General features: G+C 41.1%; 1 pseudogene; it reads right to left on the bottom strand.

Moving 5' to 3' along the window:
* Window positions 1-2,410: 2,410 nt before the first annotated feature.
* Window positions 2,411-4,037, bottom strand: LOC102730928 (glutathione reductase pseudogene; annotated as a pseudogene).
* Between the last annotated feature and the right edge of the window lie 2,814 nt (window positions 4,038-6,851).

A 6,851-nucleotide genomic window follows, 5' to 3' on the forward strand; every position in this document is an offset into this window, starting at 1 on the left:
TTTACATTGAAGTGGTTGGAACTGGAGGGCATTTTGCTGAGTGAAATATGTCAATCAGAGAAAGACAATTATATGGTTTCACTTATATGTGGAATAAAGAAACAGCACAGAGTATTATAGGGGAAGAGAGGGAAAACTGAATGGGAAGTCATCAGAGAGGGAGAAAAACCATGAGAGACTCTTAACTATAGGAAACAAACTGAGGGTTGCTGGAACGGAGGGAAGTGGGGGAATGAGCAATGGGTATTATATAATACTGATGAATCACTGACCACTATCTCTGAAACCAATAAAACATTATATGTTAATTAATTGAATTTAAATAAAAAATGGAAAAAATGTTAATCTACAGGTCTCACTACAGACTAATTAAATCAAAATCTCTGAGGGGACTCATTTTTTTTGTTTGTTTGCTCCATTTACATTTTATTTATTTATTATTTATTTTTTTATTATGTTATGTTAGTCACCATACAGTACATCATTAGTTTTTGATGTAGTGTTCCATGATTCATTGTTTGTGTACAACACCCAGTGCTCCATGGAAATACATGCCCTCCTTAATACCCATCACTGGGCTAACCTATACCCCCACACCCCTTCCCTCTAAAACCCTCAGTTTGTTTCTCAGAGTCCATAGTCTCTCATGGTTATCTCCCCCTCTTCATTTTTCCCTTTCTTCTCCTAATGTCCTCCATGTTATTCCTTATGTTCCACAGATAAGTGAAACCATATGATAATTGACATCCTCTGCTTGACTTATTTCACTTAGCATAATCTCCTCCAGTTCCATCCATGTTGATGCAAAAGTTGGGTATTCAACCTTTCTGATGGCTGAGTAATATTCCATTGTATAGGATGCTTGGGTGGCTCAGTCGATAAGCATCTGCCTGTGGCTCAGGTCATGATCCCAGGGTCCTGGGATCGAGCTCCGCATCAGGCTCCCTGCTTGGCAGGAAGGCTGCTTCTCCCTCTAACACTCCCCCCTGCTTGTGTTCCTGCTCTTGCTATCTCTCTCTCTCTGTCAAATAAATAAATAAAATCTTTTAAAAAAATACTCCATTATATATATGGACCACATCTTCTTTATCCATTTTTCTGTTGAAGGGCATCTTGGCTCTTTCCACAGTTTGGCTATTGCGGACATTGCTGCTATGAACATTGGGATGCATGTGGCCCTTCTTTTCACTGTATCTGTATCTTTGAGGTAAATGCCCAGCAGTGCAATTGCTGGGTCATAGGGTAGCTCTATTTTTAACTTTTTGAGGAACCTCCACACTGTTTTCCAAAGTGGCTGTATACCAACTTGCATTCCCACCAACATTGTAAGAGGGTTCCCCTTTTTCCACAACCTCTCCAACACTTGTTTCTTACCTTGTCAATTTTTGCCATTCTAACTGGTGTAAGGTGGGATCTCAATGTGGTTTGATTTGAATTTCCCTGATGGCTAATGATGATGTACATTTTTTCACATGTCTGTTATCCATTTGTATGTCTTCTTTGGAGTCTGAGGGTACTCATACTTTAATATTTTTTAAATCACCTCAGGTAATTCCACTATGTGGTTAAAGTTGAGAACTGGTGGTCAAAATCACTGTTATTATTATCATTAGAGTAGATAAATACTGAAAAACGGAATAAGCATTTAGAAACTTTATAACAATTTGACACTGCTGCTCTATCCAAGTGATCAGGATAATTTCCTCTTTATTATCTGTTATTATTTTTTTTTTGTAAGAACAAAAGGCTATGATTTTATTTTCAGATTTTTGGAAATAGTTTTCAGGAAAAAAATGACAAGAACACATAAAAAACTTGAAATCATTCATTGAACTATGATCTCTCAGCAGAGAAAGAGACTTTGAATTCCTCTCCTTCTGAAAGCAGAAATCACTTCCAAAATATCCCTCACTTGTGTAAATCTTTCCCAAGTTTGATGTACTTCACCTCATAAAAGGAACATTATTTTTAATCATTTAAAGGAAAAGAAATAAAATAGGGAAGGCGGGTTTCTCATGTTAAACACTTTTGGACAAAGGTCACATCTCTGAAGCAACTTTGCAATATACAGAGCCTATAAAAATTAGCAAGTGATACTCATTCAAGCACCTTAATTAACTGTACTTCATATAGTTTTATAGCTGGGATTAGGCTCAAACAAAAACAAAACAGAACAAAATAAAAAACCAGCTAGCACAGAGCTGTTAATAAATAAAAAAAAGAAAGAAAAGAAAACCCAACTTTAAAATATTGATTACTGTGAGGTGCAATCAAATGAAAATTAACCCTGGATGACAAAACAACTTTCTAATTACATAAATAAGTCCTATTATGCACTGGAAATTTCCACTATCAGAATTTCCTGATTACAGTAAAATGGGAACGGTAAGTAAACATGGTAACTTGATTCTTTTTGGGTCTCCTGGTCCAGCTGCCCTCCATAAGAGTCTCTGGGTTTTCAACAAAGCATGACCAGTCCTTCTGAAGAGGTAGGGTGAATAGCAACTGTGTTGTCAAAGTCAGCTTTTGTTGCTCCCATTTTAACTGCAACAGCAAAACCCTGCAGCATTTCATCACACCCGATTCCTTGTGTATGGATCCCAACCACCTTTTCCTCTGCGGTGGCACAAACCATTTTCATCACACATTTTGTTTTCTTTTTGGTAACCACGTGATATATTGGGGTAAAGGTGGTTGAATAGGTCTTCACATTTTCTTTTCAATATTTATAAATGGACTCATCTTCTGTGAGTCCCACTATCCCAAACAGGAGGGCGGGGGGGGGTGGTGGTGGCTGAAGATGACTGTGGGGAAGTTGTCATAGTCTAATTTGGAATCTTCTTTGCATTCCAAAAGTCTATGGGCAAGTTTTCAGCCAGCAGCTATGGCACCTGGAGTAAGAAGAGCTTTTCTACACATGTCCCCAACTGCATAGATGCCTTTTACGCTGGTATTCTGGAATTCATCTACTATGATATGACCTTTGTCATCGGTTTGAATCCCCACTTTGTTTAAATTCAGACTCCACTGGAGTTTGGGTCCCGCCCAATGGCCCATAGCAGGCAGTCAACATCTGGAATTGTGGTCAAGATGGGTTTCCTACCAGGAACTTAAGTAATCATGCACAGTTCCAAGCCTGAAGAAGTCTTTTTAACTTCCTTGACCTGTGAGTACTTCAGGACCTCTATGCCAGAATTCTCCAGCTCTTCAGTGCAGTTTGAACTGATAATTGAATCAAAATTTCTAAGTACCTTATCAAGCCGGTATCATTAGTGATGTCTTTGAACCCAGAGCAGAAAGAATCCCAGCTATCGCTACAACAATGTAGCCTGCACAACAATGACACTGCGGCCAGGCAATTCTTCCAATTGGGAAAATCCATCACTGGTTTTTCCTAGGTTGGCACCGGGGATCTGGCTCTCCTGAGGACATGAGGGTAAGCCACCTGTGGCAATCAGGATGTAAGAAGCAGTGTATTTGTTCCCATTGACCTCTACTGTGGGCTCGAGATCACACGTGAATGATGCGTGGCCCTGGATGATTTCTATATGGGACTTGGTTAGATTATTTTGATAGATGGTATTCAGGCAGCTCAAATAGGCATCACGCTTTTCCTTTATAATGTGCCAATTGAATTTACTCTTACAACTTTGAAAGCCGTAATCAACATGATCGTGCATGAATTCAGAGTGGACAGTTGTGTTCCACATTACTTTTTTGGGTACACATCCAACATTCACGCATGTGCTGCCCAGCTTGTGGCTCTCCACCATGGCAGCCCTAGCGCCCAGCTCTGCCACCCTGCGTGCACTGGCCAGACAGCCCGAGCAGCCCCCATCACCAGGTAGTCTTAAGAGGCCACGATGCCGGCAGCGGGCGGAGGGCGCTGTGGCTGAGGCTCTGGCCTGCACACCATGGAACCAGAGAGGGCACGGGTGGGCCCCAGCAGAGGCAGTGGAAAGCGGGGGAAGGCGCACGCTGCCCGCCGCTAGTTCGGGCCAGGTGCTGGTGCTCAGGGCATGGGGCAGCAGGGCCATGCACGTGAAGTCTATTGCCTACTATTTTTCAAATATTTCTTTATATTTTCTTTTATTTTGGTTTTGCTTTCTTCTTACTCTTTTGCTTCTTTTGGTGTTATCTTTTTCTTCTTAAAAAATGTTTATGGTATTTTACAGTCCACAACAGATTGGGAATTAATATAAACATACAAACAAGCAACCAAACAAGCAAAGCTTGATTCCTCGATAGTTAGGAATGCTGGTACAGATAACCTCTGAGCCCCTTAGAGAGTTGGGGACCATGCTGTGGACAACTTCTGAGTCTCCTCGGAGAGTTGGCAATTGCTTTTTTTTTTTTTTAAGATTTTATTTATTTATTTGAGCGAGAATGAGAGACAGAGAGCATGAGAGGGAGGAGGGTCAGAGGGAGAAGGAGACTCCCCGCTGAGCAGGGAGCCCGATGCGGGACTCGATCCCGTGACTCCAGTATCATGACCTGAGCCGAAGGCAGTCGCTTAATCAACTGAGCCACCCAGGCGCCCGGCAATTGCTGCTTTTGATAATCTCGGAACCCTCTCATATACTTGGATACTGCTGAGGTAGGTAGATAAACTCTTAGCTCCTGTACACTTTTCTGATCCTGTGGCTGTTACTAGTGTTGATAACAAGTTCCACACAATAAGAAAATCAGGGAGAGATGCACAGAATGCAGGTACTGCTGGCTCAGCCCATGCAGCTTGAGGCTCCTCCACACAGTATATAGCCAACACTTGGTATAATAGCTCCTGATTTTGTTTTGGGAAAAGAACCTTTATCCAAGAACCTTCATCATCTTTCAGTCAAGAAAAGAAACCTCACCCTTTTCAGCCAAGTAATGAGCATGTGAGCAAATCTGGCCAAGCAGATATTCTTACCCTAAAATTTGAACCTAGAGCTTGAAATAATTGGAGTTTATATGTTGTGAATATAGAATACCTTGAAGATATGGTCGTTGGCTCCTGAGACCCACATTACTGGGACCACTCCTCTTATTCTTATGCTTTATGAATCCGGGTCTCTGGATTTTTCATTATATGAGTTCCCCTATATCTTTCCAAAGTCTTTTTGTTATCTACAACTGAAAAGACTTAAATGATATTCTCTGCTTACAATGTACAAATTCCCATAGTATGTTCGGTCATACATTAAATAAGGACAATTTGGTTTTATGTATCCTTTAAAAAAGGAGCTCCAGGGCCTAAGAAATATGTCTACTACATACCCCTGTTCACAGGGCCTGATTTTGCTTAAAGAAGTGATTAGAGGAGGTTTTTGATGTATGACTAAATGACATTTCCTGCCCAGCCTAAAAATGCTTCTTGGAAGAATGCTCCAGGGGCCATTGCAAAGCCAGCAGGGTTGAAATCTTTCTTTTACATTCTCTAGATATGTGCTCACTTCTGCATCCCTACATTTCCTATCTCCTCAGCAACATCTTCGCATCCCTCTGATAGGAATTTATGTGTCAGGCTTTCCTTAGTCTTTCTAATTTCTAAGATGACAAATAGCCATTCTCAGTGATGGGTCCAAGCTTGAGTAATGAGTGAGAATAGCAACTTGATAACTTAGCTGAGGCCCTATACTGTAATCAAGAGGAGTGGTCCCACAGTGGAATTTTAAGCATCAATGCTAGTATGAGTCCACCTCTAAGAGGAGCTTGACCACTTCCATCTCTCCCTTTTTCTCACATTCTGTTCCAATCTCAGCAAATGTTATACAGCTCAAGATGAGTCAGAATGAAGAGCAGGACAATCCCAGCTCTAAGCCAGTGGTTCCCAGATTTCATCTGCATAGCATCTGCCTGGGGGAGGATAGATCTTTAAAATACAGATCTCAGGCCCCACCCCCAGAGTGTCTGATCTTGTATGCCTGGGGTGGGGCCTGAGAACTTGCATGTCTAACAGGTTTTCACTGAGGCCAATGTGAGCTTGAGGCCAGACCACACTTTAGAACACTTACTCTAAGTCAGTGATTGGGTAGTCTGTCTAGATGTAGAGTTTCCAGAAGTCACAGAGGTAGGTGTGGCCCCTGATTTCTTTCTCACCTACCCACGTGGCTTAAGTGGTAAGTGCTCAAGGACCAACCATCTCCTCCTCTTTTTGGCTGTTTTCTCTTCCTCTAAATGACAACCAGACATATGATTAATAGCTCAGCCCTGACATTTTATTTTTTTTCTCCAGTGGTGAGCATTGGCTAGTTATAAGGTCTGAAGATGTGTATGGGTGAAGATTATTTGATTCTATGCTCTAATATGCCCCAAGACTAAACAAAAATAATTCTCCAGAGGGTAAAAACTAGTTTAATAGACCTTGAAATTTGGCTTGGAGGCAAAGCCCTAACTAATAATAAGTTACTTTGATTTACTTGTATCATTATCTATACATTGCCTTGGAGATAACATGGGGTGGAGGGTTGGTAAAACAAGATAGGGATTGTGTATTCCTATACCTGCTGGTCAAAATGCCATCATGATAACATCCATTCTCACTAAGATCATGAATAAAGGAGATGTTTTGATTTTGAAACATAGTCTTCTTAGCAATTCTTGAATCATACACATGGTCCATTGAGGCACATGGTACAAGTAAAAGCAGCCCTGTGAGGTGCTGAGTTTTACTTCTCCTGGTATGGACAGGAACATTCTCTGAGAAGTTGAGTTGGAAAGCTATGAGGTAACCCGATAAATGAGTTTTACAGGGCTAACACATTATAATTCTTGTGGGATGTAGCTCAGATTCAAAAGCTTCACCTGGGTCTCAGGTGTCTAAGCATGACCCTGACCAGTAAATGAAGGACAACATTACCTAAAGTCAG

Source organism: Leptonychotes weddellii, chromosome 11 (assembly GCF_054177405.1).
Source record: "Leptonychotes weddellii isolate Sample4059 chromosome 11, ASM5417740v2, whole genome shotgun sequence".
NCBI lineage: Eukaryota > Metazoa > Chordata > Mammalia > Carnivora > Phocidae > Leptonychotes > Leptonychotes weddellii.